Source organism: Thrips palmi, unplaced genomic scaffold (assembly GCF_012932325.1).
Source record: "Thrips palmi isolate BJ-2018 unplaced genomic scaffold, TpBJ-2018v1 HiC_scaffold_7, whole genome shotgun sequence".
Classification (NCBI taxonomy): domain Eukaryota; kingdom Metazoa; phylum Arthropoda; class Insecta; order Thysanoptera; family Thripidae; genus Thrips; species Thrips palmi.
The window spans coordinates 10131435-10144803 of record NW_023144634.1 but is presented as its reverse complement, the minus strand read 5'-3'; the positions used below and the strand labels follow the sequence as shown (position 1 = coordinate 10144803).

The window sequence follows — 13369 nt, the reverse complement described above, 5'->3', positions numbered from 1 at the left end:
CAGGGCAAGCGAGTCTGTTTTCACAGCGAAGTTGGGACCGAACGCCGCAGGGCCGGGGGGCCGCGGGGCCCCTGCGCGGCGGGCCTAACCTGCCAATAGGGTTTGAAAACACGCGCCGGGACCGCAACGTGCTGCAAACAGGGTGTCCGTCCCTTGAAGGGTCGTTGTCGCGTAGACCGGATCCACGCGGATGAGTTACAACCCTGGACGAGCCGACCCCTCACCGCCGTCGTCCCCAGAAGGGTGGAGTGACGGCTCCGCAATGGACCAATGATGAGTCAGCAATACTCCGGCCCTCGCCAATGAGGTGGAGGGTTTCCCTCCGGAAAGTTTGTCCTTTTTAAGCGAGTCGGGCGCCGCGAGGGCAAGGGCGTGCTTCGTGGGGAAGAACACGGCGGCAGCCGCTTCCCCAGCGGTGGCTTTTTGAGCCGAGCAACTCGACGAAATTTATGCCGCCCCTGCCGGTCGAGGCCTGGGCCGGCCTGGCCCTGCCTGCGCGGTGTATAGGCGGCAGACCCGGCCAGGCCTCGACCTATTGGCAGAGCAGGCACGTACTCGGCCCTACGTTATCGGCAGATTTGCCTGGCGGTCCATTCCGGTGGCGTGGACGTCGTCGCCGAGGGAATGGAAGACCGCCAGGCGGCCCAGCTCTTCGAGACGGTGGCCTCCTCGACGCCGGAGAGAGAGAGAACGAATGGCTTGTCAACAGCCCACGCGCCCCACGTGGACTCGCAGGCCGCGTTGTTCGTTTTGGTGCACCACTGCGAACAAAAAAAATGCCTGGATGTCGTTTGTCTCCGGGCAAAGCATGCAGGGTTCGCAAGGGCTGTGACCTTGGTCGGTCTTCGAGCACAGGTGGTGTCTCGCGCGCCTTTAACCGACCCCCTGCCCTTGGAGGAGGGCTGTCCCTGCCCCGCCACCCCCACACCCCCTTCTGGCGGCGTACTTTTGCCGCCACCCCCGGCCCGGCCCAGCAGGGTGGCGGCGGCGGGGGGGGCCAGGCTGGCACCCAACAATCAACTCACCCGCAACCGTTCACCCCCTGGCGGCACCCCCCCCCCTCGTCCCTCTCTGGTTCCACACGTGCGGGTTAGAAACTCCAGCCCAACCACCACAAGGCACCACAAGGCTCCGCCAGCACGCCGCCGCGACTCCTCAAAGGTACACTGCCACGCGGTGGCAGCAAAAAAAAAAAACTTTCAAGTAGAAAATCAATTTTACAACCTCGGTCGAAAAATTTTGGTTCACACCCCCCAAGGAGGGCTTTCCTCGGACCCAATTGCGGCTTTATTAAGGGCAAAAAGTTCGGAAAAAATAAACATCAAAAAGCCGGGGTTCCCCCTGGGGGAAACCCCCTTTTCTTTTCCTTGTAAAAAAATGTTTTTTTTAGACCCGCCAACCCGCACCCAGGCCGCAACCCCCCCTTTCCTAACTCCAAAACCGGTCCCTTTTCTCTTTTCCCTCTCTTTTTTTTCCCTCCCTCCTTCCTCTTCCCTTCCTTTTCTTTCCTTTTTTCTCTTTCTCTTCCCCTTCCTTTCCCCTTTCCCTTTTCCCTTTCTTCTTTCCCCTTTCCCCCTTCCCTTTCCCTCCACCCCCTTCTCCCCCTTCCTTCCCTCCCCTCTCTCTCTCTCTCTCTCTCGCACCCGTGCGGGGACGCGCCGTGAGTGCGAGAGAGAGGGAGCGACGAAAAGTGGCTGAGGCAGCCCGGCGCGGGGGAAGTTTCCTCCAGCGGAAAGTCGATAGGCGGGCTGCGCGGTCGCGCACTTGGTATCTCGGCGTTCGGCATGCAAGACGAAGCGAAGGGAGAGCCTGATTGCGCCTTATCGCAACGCGGGCCGATTTATTATGTTTTACGCTGTTATCCGATCACGTCGTACTGGACCCCCGCCACGCACAAGAAAGAAAAGCTAATGAGAGAGAGAGAGAGAGAGAGAGAGAGAGAGAGAGAGAGAGAGAGAGAGAGAGAGAGAAAGAGAGAGAGAAAGGGAGGACACCCAAATTTGTGGCTCGCGCGAGGTTCGCCGCGGAACACGAAGAAGACAAGTCGTGTATCCCGACCCGCGCGGCGACCTCATTTTCTCCCTCTCTCTCTCTCTCTCTCTCTCGTGTTTCGGACCGGAAACGGAAAAAAAGAAACAACTGTTTGAGCGCGCCGTGCCGCATTACGTCCTTATTTGCAGTCGCCCCTGACAGCTGCGCGCTGACCGCGTCGCGTCGCGCCGCGTCTGGCGGAAGCATTCCGTGAATTATTGCGTTTTACGAGGAGAATAATTAGTGACCGCGCGATTTCTCTGTTCTTTATGATGCAAATTGGGCGGCCGTGCATTAGCGCATTAACAAGTTGGCGAACGACTGCCGGACGCACTGCCAAAGCAATGGGTTTTATAGCCGTGGTGGCGGCGGGACTGTGACCAGACAGTCGTGATATAGAGATTTTTTTGTGTGTCCGTGCTGACCCTGCGGTGATTTCGAGCAGTTCGTTTTGGTTCTGTATCGGGAGGCAAACCTAGACCTAGGTCTGGAATCTGGACGTAGCCCTGGGCCGAGACCTAGACCCGAACGCAGATCAAATATGTACAACCGACCAGATCTCGGAGCGAGAGCTCCGTAAACAGACTGTCGAAATAACTCAAATATTCCACGCCGCTTCTATAGATATTTTCCTTCCCCGCGGGTAGCCGGCCAGAGCCAGTGAAATCGGGAAAATGGTGAAGTCATTCGGACTCCATCTCGCGGACCTCAGCCCTGAGCGAGTACGATGGGGACGGAGTCCGAGCGCGATGGATTCCGTCCCCGAGCCTCGCCGCCGTGGCCTGGCTCGCGGCCAAGCAGGGCCCTGGGCCGCTCCACTTTGCTTGCAGACATGCTATCAATTGGCTCGCATCACAGAAAAAATAAAACGATTCCAGAGACTCCGAAAAAAATACGCCGCAACACTAGTTTTTTTTTTTTTTTTGTTCGTTAGACGTCGCTGTACGCGTGCCAAGGGTACCCAGCACGCTCTGTAAATACCGACTCCAGAGTCGGACACGAATTAAACGCCCCCACTCATTGCAACTGCCCCCCCCCCCACACACACACACGTTCACACCCCAAACAAACACGTCGATAATGATCTGTTGGCGGTGCGAGTACCCTCCACTAGTGTTGTGGTGCCAAAGCCCATAATGCCCACAAGAGCACAAAGAAGAGTCAGTCTTTATATTCATGGCGGGGCTGGCTGGGGCCTGGCTGGGGCCGGCTGGGCGCGAAAAGGGTCGTTCTGCCCACCTGCGCCATGATTTGTGGCCACGCTGCATTCGGGCCAAATAAACTAGCGATGTACGAACCGCCACGCTGCTCGCCGCGGTGCGTTTCGGCCGAAGGTTCAATGGGAGAGAGAGAGACAGACAGACAGAGAGAGAGAGAAGGGTGTGACAGAGAAGGAGAAAACACATGGAAAAAAACGACAGAAAGTAAAGAAAAGAGAAAACCACGTGGTGAATGTGCGCGGCCGCAATGGGTTCCCGATGCGATACACGTAGCTCCAGCCAGCCTCTAATCCGGCAGTGCCGGCAGCGCGCTCGTCGGCGAACGGCAAACACAGGTACTAACGACCTTGTTCCCCACCGTCGCCGGCCGGACTCAGGGTGTGGGAACGCGGGGCAAGGCGTAGCCCCCGCCGCGTCTGCCGGCCGGGGGTTTAGCAAATTTCATGAAGATTTCAAGGTAACGCGCCGGGCTCTTCCCAACTCTTCCTGCAAAAGCACGTGAAAGCACGCAAAGCGAGCAGACGCAATGCTGAATTTTTCATCCGAGCATCGCGTCCATTTGGGCGCGGGCTTCGACACCACTGGAGGTGCGCGACCTACAGTGCGCCGCGGAGCCGCGGACGACCCCTGAATGGCTGCTACTTTCTGAAACCGAATTCGCGTCGCAGTTTTGCGTGTCACGTAAACTTTGTGTGAAATTAGATTACCCGGGCGGAGCCCCAAGTTTGCTGATGCTCGGTGGCCGAGAGCGCCGCGCCGCAGTCGCCCTTTATTTTATTTCATAACCCGCGCTACGCTTTCGCGGCCTTATTTTCCTCCGCCGACTTCTTCATATTTTCGTGACCGCGACTTTGCGATCGCGATGTGTAGTGTAGTGGTGGCGCGCACTTCAGGGCGCCTCGCGCACACAATGCCGCACAAATCACAACGAATGGCAAACAGTGCCTGCCACCGGCTGGTGTGCACAATGAGCGAGGCGGCATAAACTAGCGATCGGCCGAACTCGCGTAGCTGGGTCGGCGCGTTAATAGTGCCCGATGGGACACTGTAGGACATCGAGGCGGCAATGAATTAAGGTAATGCCGATGAATGCCAATGGAACCCCAGTAGATACGTAGTTAATTGTGGCCCAAATCAAAATGATCTGTTTTTGTGAACCTAGCGGTGAACTTTTTTTTCGTCACCACCAACTACTCAACAACGCGGAAGTGAGCCAGCAAGGAGAGGGCGGCGCTTTGACGGAGAGAGCGCCAGGCTTCACTCCAAGTGGGGCACTGCGACACTGGAAATGGCCCGGAGCGGAGTGAGAGCGACAGACGATCGCCGAGACGGACAGCCACCCCACCTGGCGGCGACCGCGGCACAGACGGGGCTGGCAGCCAGTCGTGGTCAATTAAAAGACCGGCCACCTCGTGCGGGGAACTGACTCCGAGTTCCGTCTCTCTCGCACCCACGGGGAGACAGCGCTGGCCGCGCTCCAAGTTGTCCGACCTGTAATTGCCGTCCATTCGATTCGACGTGGTCGTCGCTGCCGGTGTCGTGGCTGTGCTCCGATTGGCTACGCTACCCGCATTACACTACAAGGCTCGCTTCGCACAGAGGCGCTAGTGTAGCGGGCCGCCCGAAGCGCCGAGGAGGTTTCCTCTTGTAATCAAAACTTTTCCCCCAAGAATAATAAGCAGGGTGCCAATTATTCTGGCATTTTCTTCCTCGTCGAATCTCATCATGACCCCTCTGTTACACCCATCCGCCTCACTCTGTTGGCTCCGTTTTGGTGAGACTCACGCGTGCAAACGTAAAGCGAAACCCACAGTGCAAGGCCTGGGAGCCCTCTTAACTTTTCATACGTAAGGGAGCTTTGCGTGAAGCCGCGGCCTGCCGTGCCCTTCCTCCCGTCTGGACACGGCGGATGGAGAGCGGAATACAAGGCTATTTGGGGTGTGCGAAGACCGAGGGGAGAAAAGAGACGGACACACAGACAGACGCACAGACCGACAGACGGACAGACAGACATGCAGACAGACCTGCAAACGGTGGGGGTGGCTGACCTGTTGCTGGGGTCTTGGCCTTGTATGCTCTTCCCGTACATGCACACGCACTTTGCCTTGTTGAGCGGCCGATGCTGCTACACTGCGATAGCCTCATGAATTTGTTTATGCTTTTTTCGGACGCTGCAAACTCCCGGAAAGAAAAAGATTTCCCTCCGCTTTTCCGGGTGAGTCCTGCTGTGGCACGTTCGGCCGGACGGCGCGCCACGGCGGTGGCGGCAAGGGTAAACTTTGCAAAGCCGGTCCGGCCCGGCCGAGCCAGAGGAAAAAGCGAGCTGGAAATGTTCCCGGGCGATAAAGCCAACAGAACAACACCAAATTTCCTCTCCAGAGAGCAGGGTCTTTTTCCGCGACGCTCAGGAGGAGTGCGGCTAGCGCCAGGGCGGGCCGGGCGGCGGAGTAGAATAAAACAATATATACATCGGACATCCCATAACTTCTCATGGAAATGAGATTTGCAAGATTCAGTAATGGATGCCGGGCTGGCTGCGCCATGGCTGCGCGCTGCCGCGCTGCGCCGCGCTGGCTGGCTTGTTGGGAACCAGGCGGCGGGGCGCGGGGCGCAGAGGGCTTTGCACAGGGCAGTCGGGCGAGAGCCGAGAGCAGGTCCAGAAGGAATAGATAAAGAGCGGCCGAGGAGGGGGAGAAGAAGGAGAGAAGAAGGGAGTTGTCATTCGGCATCGCACGCCGGATCGCTGAGAGGGAAGACGAGGGAGGAAGCAGTGGAGAGGGCAGGCTGTGATTCCGAGAAAGACGAAGGGGAGGGGTTGTCTCCCAGGAAAATTGGGTTAACACCAGGCGGGAAGGCCGACGCCACGCCACTGCGACCTCCCTCACGCCACGGACGATTCGTGCGAATGAAAAGTACGCCCCGCCCCCCGCCCCGCCCCGCCCCGCCCCGCCCCGCCCCGCCCCGCCCCGCCCCGCCCCGCCCCGCCCCGCCCCGCCCCGCCCCGCCCCCCAGCCACAGCGAGACCCCGTTCAGCCTTCTACACAACAGCAGGGAGGCGCGCTATGAACTTCCGAAGGCAGCACCAGGCCTTTGGAAACTGTCTTTCGGCTCCTGCTAGTTTCAGGAGAGGAATCATCACCGCGAGAGGAATCGTGCAGCAGCCGAAAGAGGTCGGGCTCACGCTGGACTAGACAAGAACACATTCTCAACAAAAAAAAACCTTTTTTTGGGGGGTGAGACAAAGCAAGCACCCTGGTCCGGCGGTCGGGAACGATGTGTGCGATTCATGCGAGTCGCGAATCCCCCTTACAGCGCTCCGCGCAAAGTGTTTCTTGTGTTTTCTCCTCCACTGTTTACATTTCACGGCTGCTTTCGGCGCTTCCAGGGAGGCCTGAGCCATAAAGGGGACTCTCGCCCTGACACACACGCGGCGCGGCCGCCCTTTCTATCTCCTCCCACAAACACAGCAGCGGTGCGACACACGACAGGTGGCCGCGAGATGGAAAACTCATCCGCTAAAATGGGGAAAGGCAAATTACAGTGGGGGACGCGCACCAGGTGTGTCTCTCTGCTGCCAGCCTCGTCCGCGCGGCCGGGACTCGTCCAACCGGACTGGAAGCCAAATCACCAAGCCTCCAACTACTTCCGGGACGTCGCGTCGACTCGACGCGCGGTGAACAGTCCTCGAGACAGTCCTTGGATCAGCCCAACGCCAAGTTGCTCGCCGAGGTTTGCAGTGCTGTGGATTTATGGAGGGCGACGCGGGCCCGCGGCACGCTGTTACCTATACCTGTCTTCACAGTGACTCCCCCCTCCCCCGCCCCCGTCACGCCCACGCACGCTGTGGAGAAGCAACCGCAAGTAGAGGCACGCGCGCGACGAGAGAGTCTTTCCAACACGAATCCACTTCCGCGACCACACTGTCGACTGTCGGCAGCCTTGGCGGCACCGTCGCCTGACTCGCGCACACCGTGGCCAACTACAGCGAGTGAAACACGGCGCTTACGCGGAAAACGCGCGTTTGAAACTCATTCCGCTAAAAGGGAGTGGTACCTCGAGGGGTAGCTCTTACATCACAGCGGCCGAGCCTGGCCGTGCCTCGCGGCGAGGCGAGGCGAGGCGGGTTCCCAATAGTTCCACCTCTGCGGCTTTCGGTCCGCTACATTTTCGCGAGCGACGCGGGAAAACTCGCGCGCCGTGACAGGCTGACAGTGTGGTGACGTCACGGCCGCAGTGACGTGTTTGCGGCGGAAAGGGCATCCAGCCACTTTGGATATTTTCGCGTAAGCCGTTCGGGCGGCAAGGCGGCGAGGCAGCGGGGCTGTCGCGGAGGGTAGTCTCGAGAGGATTATTACTTTGTCACATTGTTGCCTACTTACGGGAGTTACCCAATCTAAGTTGCAGCCCCTGCCCCCTCCCCCTCGCTCTGTCTCTCTCTCTCTCTAACCGCCCCTCGCTCTCCGGCGGCAGACCCGCTGCTCCGAGTCCCCGCCCGGAGAATAGCAAAACAGGGCGCGTGTTTTGAATGACCGATTGCAGACAGGTGTGGCACACCGTGCGGCACGTCGCGGAGAGGGGAGGGGGCACTGTTTTCCCTCCGGAATCGCGTAGTGGAGCTGACGGCGCCACGTGTGTTGTGGATAGGCGCGCTTGAGGTTAGGGTTGCCACCCGCACGGCTCACGCAAGTTAGGGTTGCCACCTACCTGTACCACGTCGGCAACGTCGTCGACCGGAGGTATCATCGGCAGCGGGCCGGCATCTGCAACACGGAAAAAAGACAAATTGAGAAAAAGTTGGCGTTTTGGAGTGAGGGCCTCGTTGCCCGCCGTGAGACCGGCAGTTTTTCATCCCCCTTCAGAACCTCCCAGAAAGGAGGAAGGAGGGGGGTGGGCGGTGTGTGCGGAAGGGGCCGGAAGGGGGAGGGGGCAGCGAGATGCACACGCTTTGGCTTTCAGGTGAATGCAAACAGTGAGAGAGCACTCTTCTTGTTTCATTCATGGCAGCGGCCGATGCAGCCAGGAAGCAGTCCGAGTGCAGCCGGAGTGCAGCCCGAGCGAGGCCGGAAGCTGGCCGCCCGAAAAAGTCGGCCCAAAGGCCGCCCGGAAAAGGCGTCCCGGAAAGGCGACCGGAAAAGCGGCCGGAAAAGCGGCACGCCAAGACGGACGGCAGACGGTGTGCCTGCAGCTGGTGCCTTTCTCAGTCATCCGTCCATCACCGAACTCACCAGAGGCAGTCAGCCAAAAAGTTGCAGCCCTTGCTTTACGAGGCGCACTCCGTTACAATCTTGCCCCGAGCACGCGGACTTGAGCGCTCGCTGGAAAACGCACGTAGGCACGGGACCGTGCACAGTAGGCCTAGACCCAGAGCCGGCGGCCAAAACTCCAGACGCGTTTTGAGCTCCAAAGTCGCTCAACATGACACGAACCTCGCGTGTGACCCCACCAATGGATTCCTCTTTCAAAGAGCAATCCATAGGTGGGGTCACACGTTCAATTAGAGTCGCTTAGAAGCTCAAAACGCGTCAGGGCTTTTGACCGCCTGGCCCACTGTGCGTTGTTCCGAATGAGGTCGCAAGGTGAACACGCCGTTCAACTACGTTTGGCGTTCGCTTCTTTCCCCCTTTCTTTGACTTGCTGCCTGAATTAGAGTAGTTAGTAGTTGTTGCGGTAGTTGCGCACTGTTTGCCGCCGACTAACTTCCGGGAACTGTGGGAGCGGCGTCCGCGGGAAAGAGTGCAGCCTCACACGGGGAGTGACACAGTTTGAAGGCGCTGCTGTTGTTGCGTCCAGCCTGCGTCCAGCCAGCAACCTCCAAGGCCGCCCCTGGCCGCCCCCACGGCCCCATTTACGTTGAGATTGTCTCGCTACTTGTAACTCGAGCCGCCCAACTTGGTGTGCCTAGTGGAGATGGATGCCACTCTCTTGCGTCCCTGGCCGACCCGGAGTCACCGCGACACCGTGACGGCGATCAGTTTTCAGCGGCCGGGACCGCCACCCCCAAAAAGCGTGCTCGTCGGGACAAGGTCGGCCCAGGAGCTCACTAGCACTCCGCACACGGCGACGACATTCACAGCTCTTGTTTTTACGGGCCTGCCGTCACCTACCTCCCGGGACCCGATCCAAGCTCTGATCCTGCTGGCATACGATCGAATGAATGTGGTCTCTCAAGCTCAAAAAGCGCCTGCTGGAGACGGGATAGGCAACACGCTCCTCACAGGTGCCGGGCGGGTCAGCCTACGCTGCAAGGCGATTGCGATTGCGATTAATGGCTGGACCACAAATGATCGTCCGCCTTTTCGGACCCGCCCCGCCATGTCGTTCTGCGTCTCTCTCGCTCGCGCACCGCAGAGTGCGAGAGAGACAGAGACAGATCCTTCGGTTAAACACACCGGCTTCCGCTTCCCGCTCTTTTTAACGTGGGGCCTCGCTCCCCGTGCCCTCTGCGGTGGTGTGAGTGAGTGTGTGAGTGTGTGTGAGTGTCGTGGAGGAATGAGAGGGTTCCAAATGGGGAGGGAGATGATCGAGGGATGAGGGTCACGGGGGTGTCGGGGTGCCGGGTGTGGGGGCGGGGTAGGGGCTGCAAGGACGTGATGGGATGATGGCATGGCGCATTTTCGTGGCTCGTGGGAGGCGGTGGGAGGCGATGGAGGCGGTGGAGGCGGCAGAGGCGCGCACGGAAGGTGCCGTATCATTCGTGAGCCGATCCGAGCCGAGCAGGGCCACGGCGAGTGCAGCCGAGGCGCGCGGACCTGGCCGAGCCGAGTCGGGCCGCTGCTGCGCGCTGCTGCGTCATTTGGCTTTGACGACCTCGTCGGCTGAGACGCCAGGACGCCGGGACGTGTGAGGGAGCGCGGTGGCAGTGCAGTGGGTAATGCTGCAGGTGGCACTCTGACCCTGCAGCCTCAGCCCCGCCTTGGCCTTGGAGGCCTTGCTGGCCTTGCCCTTGATAGAGTGTACCGACGTCACCCGGCCCAAACTTGCCGCCTCGCTCCCCGCAGGGCCGCAGGGGATAAACTTTTGGCTTCGCAAACTCTAAAATGCAACACGCAAAACTTGTCAAAGTATCGAAAGTCGCATTAAGACTTTTATTTGAAAGCCGCCCCGGCGTAGGCCGGCCTCGCCAGCCCCATGGTTCCCACGGACCGGTGGTGTGGCCGGCCATTGTCTGCGGAATGAGGGGAGGGGGGGGGCGTAAATTACTTGGTCCTTTTAATTTTTCACCCCGCCCCTCTTTTTGTCGTCCACTTTCCCCCTGCGCGTGGAGCGGGCCGCAGCGCCGCGGCCCAGGGCGCCAAAAAAGAAGGGGAGGAACGAGACGGGCACCACAATAGTGAAGAGAATGTCTCATTATTGCACAAGCCGAGGCAAGCTTCACGCCTTTCCTTAACGAGTTTGGCTTAAGGCGCTTAAGGCGCTTAAGCGTGTGTGCGCATACGCCTTTGCTTTGTGTGTGAGAGTGTGCCCTTGTGTACTCGTGTGTGGTGGATGTGTATGTGCAGAGAGAGAGCGAACCAGCAAGGAAAGGGGGAGCTTCCCATTTTGGCAGGAAACATAAATGAGCCACCTGTTACGCCCCCCACCTTTGGACTCATTCCCTCGTACATATGGACCCATATTTCACAAAGAGTGGCTAGAAGCTGATGGCGAGGGCGAGAAGGCCCGGAGGGGTGGGGGGAGGGGAGGTCACGAGGTGGACGAGGACGAATTACTGGTGGTGGACTAGCAGCGACCAGCGACACGCTACAGTGCTACAGAAAGGGTCGCCGCCGCCGTCTGTACACACTCGTGGCCCCGCCCCTCCCCTCCCCGCCCTGCCCCACCCGATCGGAAACATGATTGACGCTCTTTGTGGCGCTTTGAGGCGACCCGCTCCGCTCCGCTCCGCCCGGCCACGCTCCACAACAAAGCGTGGAGTGGAATGGGGAAGGGCAGAGGGGAGGGGAAGGGGTGAGGACAACGCGAGCGGTGCAGGGGAATGCCGTTGGAGATACGCGGATTTGCAGGGATAGCGTTTCCAAAGGGCTGGGCCGGCCTGGGCTCTGGGGTGCGAAATAGCGTGGCCATTCTCATCGGAAACAAAAGGGACATCGGTGGTGACCGGCCTCCGCCAGCCTCCGCCCCCCGCGGTGGTGAAGCCTGACTGGAGCTGCAGCAGCCGGCCCGTCGCACCTTGGGCCAGTTTGGGGGTTTCAAGTGGGGCAGCTGGGCATTGTCGCGATGAAGGAAAGCGTATCGGTTGTGCTTCTTTTTCTCTCCCTCGTCCAGAGCCTCTGACGAGAACCCACAGGACACCACTACGCCCCGAACGACTTCACACACACGCACACACCGTCCTGCAGCGCAGCGCTGTTTGGAATCCAGCGAGCTTGGAGCAGTTCCTTTTACTGGTGGCGTGGATGTCGGGGGACGCTCTCCGCCCGCAGCTACATGGAGTGTCACAAACACGGTCACCACACTGCACGCGGCCCTTCCCAGAACCCAGCGCCGGCAAACGCCAGCGCGCACTCGACTCGCGCGCAAACACCCTACACGCTCAAATAGAAACTGTAATTGCCCTGCGAGTGCTCGCAAGAGAAACGATAAGCATTCCGATCACGAAAACTTGGGTTGCTCTCGCTCAACGACGCTCTGTTTTCACGACAGCGGCGACCTACAGCGAGGCCACGCCTACGCATGCGGTCGTGAAGCTGTTAACAGCACTACACCCGAAAAGGCGGCAACTCATTCCCGCGTGTTCATGAAAGCGTTGCTAGCGGGGTGTACGGCGGCACGGCAGCACGGCGCGGAGCCCGCTTGGCCATGAATAGTTTACCAAAGGCCGCCCTTGCTTCTTCCTTCCGCTTTCGCTGTCAACATCGCGCCTTGGCCTGCCTTGGCGGGTCTCGGCTGGCCTTGGCCCCGGGTCAGCGACGAGAAGTGACCCGGTCCCGACTCGCTTCGAAAGAAGGAGTCTTGAAAACGGTCAGATACATGACTACTTTCCGGCCAGTAGTATGGTTGTGTGGTGCGTGGACGCAAGGTGGTCCTTGAGTAGTAAGATCCCCCCACAGTTGTCTGCCGCCATTTTGGCTGCCCATTGGGGTGTCGGCTGACGTGGGGTGAGGTTACTTGCACTCGCAACGTGAAACAATGGGGATCCAAAATGGTGGCACGCAACTGTGGGGGTATCTTACTACTCAAGGACCACCTTGCGTCCTGCTCGTCATCCTGCTCCTCCAAACTCTCCGAGGCGTGGGCAGCCGGGCCGCGGAGCAGGGGAGGGCCTCAGTGACACCCGGGAGACGAATGAATGCCCGGTCCGCGCCTTGCGGTACCAGATTTCGCGGAAAGGGCGACGACTTGATTAGGAAGGGCGCCCAGAAAGGGGAAAGTGGAGGGCGGTGGGTCTGGCAGTTTGAAATAACGGGGGAGGCGATGAGATGGCGGCCGCGCGGAGGGGTAGGGGGAGGGGGCGGTGGGGCGGTCAGAGTGGTCGGTTTCTGACAGCGATGGATAACTCGACAGCACACCAGCCTCGCCAAACCGGGCTCCGTCGTCGCGGGGCTCGTGGTTCGCGGAAACCTCGCTGGTTTCGGGAAGAGACAACGTGACGCGAGCGGTCGGCCAGAGTCCCGGCCGAGCCCCGCCGCGGGCGGCCGCCACCGCACCAGGGCGTCGACGACGTGAGCTCCGCCGGCGGCGACCGCGGCAAATATAACCACACGCGTGTGCCAGGGCGGCCAGGGCGGCCAGGGCGACGTGGATGAGTGACAGCGTAGGGGGGTGGTCGACCTGCATGGCGGGCAACGAAGCACTGCGTGGCAGCGTAGCACTGCGAAGCCGCAACCCGCTGGCGGCAGCCTGCCACAGTGTGCCAGCCCACAGCCAGCCGTCTGCGCGGCTCGCCGGCTAAATGATGTTTCGCTCCCGAGATGTGCTCTTTTCACCGCGAGGCCTCCCCATCCCCAGGCTCGACGCCATCTTTGTTTCCAGCCTTCGGTTCTCTAGCCCACGGCCCAGGCAGGCCCAGGCACGAGCGGGGACCTCTAACAAAATCATGAGCCCCATCTTCTTTCTCCGCGTACAACTGTGTCTCGGTGCGTGTGCGAGTGAGTGAACGCGGCCGCGAGCGTGCTCCC

General features: G+C 60.0%; 1 protein-coding gene across 1 annotated transcript in view; it reads right to left on the bottom strand.

The window, feature by feature from the left end:
* The window catches only part of LOC117652553 (probable G-protein coupled receptor No18), a 57576-nt gene that overhangs the window by 32490 nt on the left and 11717 nt on the right, over positions 1-13369 (bottom strand). The window contains exon 2 of the mRNA XM_034397563.1: positions 7956-8011. The gene's annotated coding sequence lies outside the window, so the exon portion shown is untranslated. The remainder of the gene's footprint in view (positions 1-7955; positions 8012-13369) is intronic.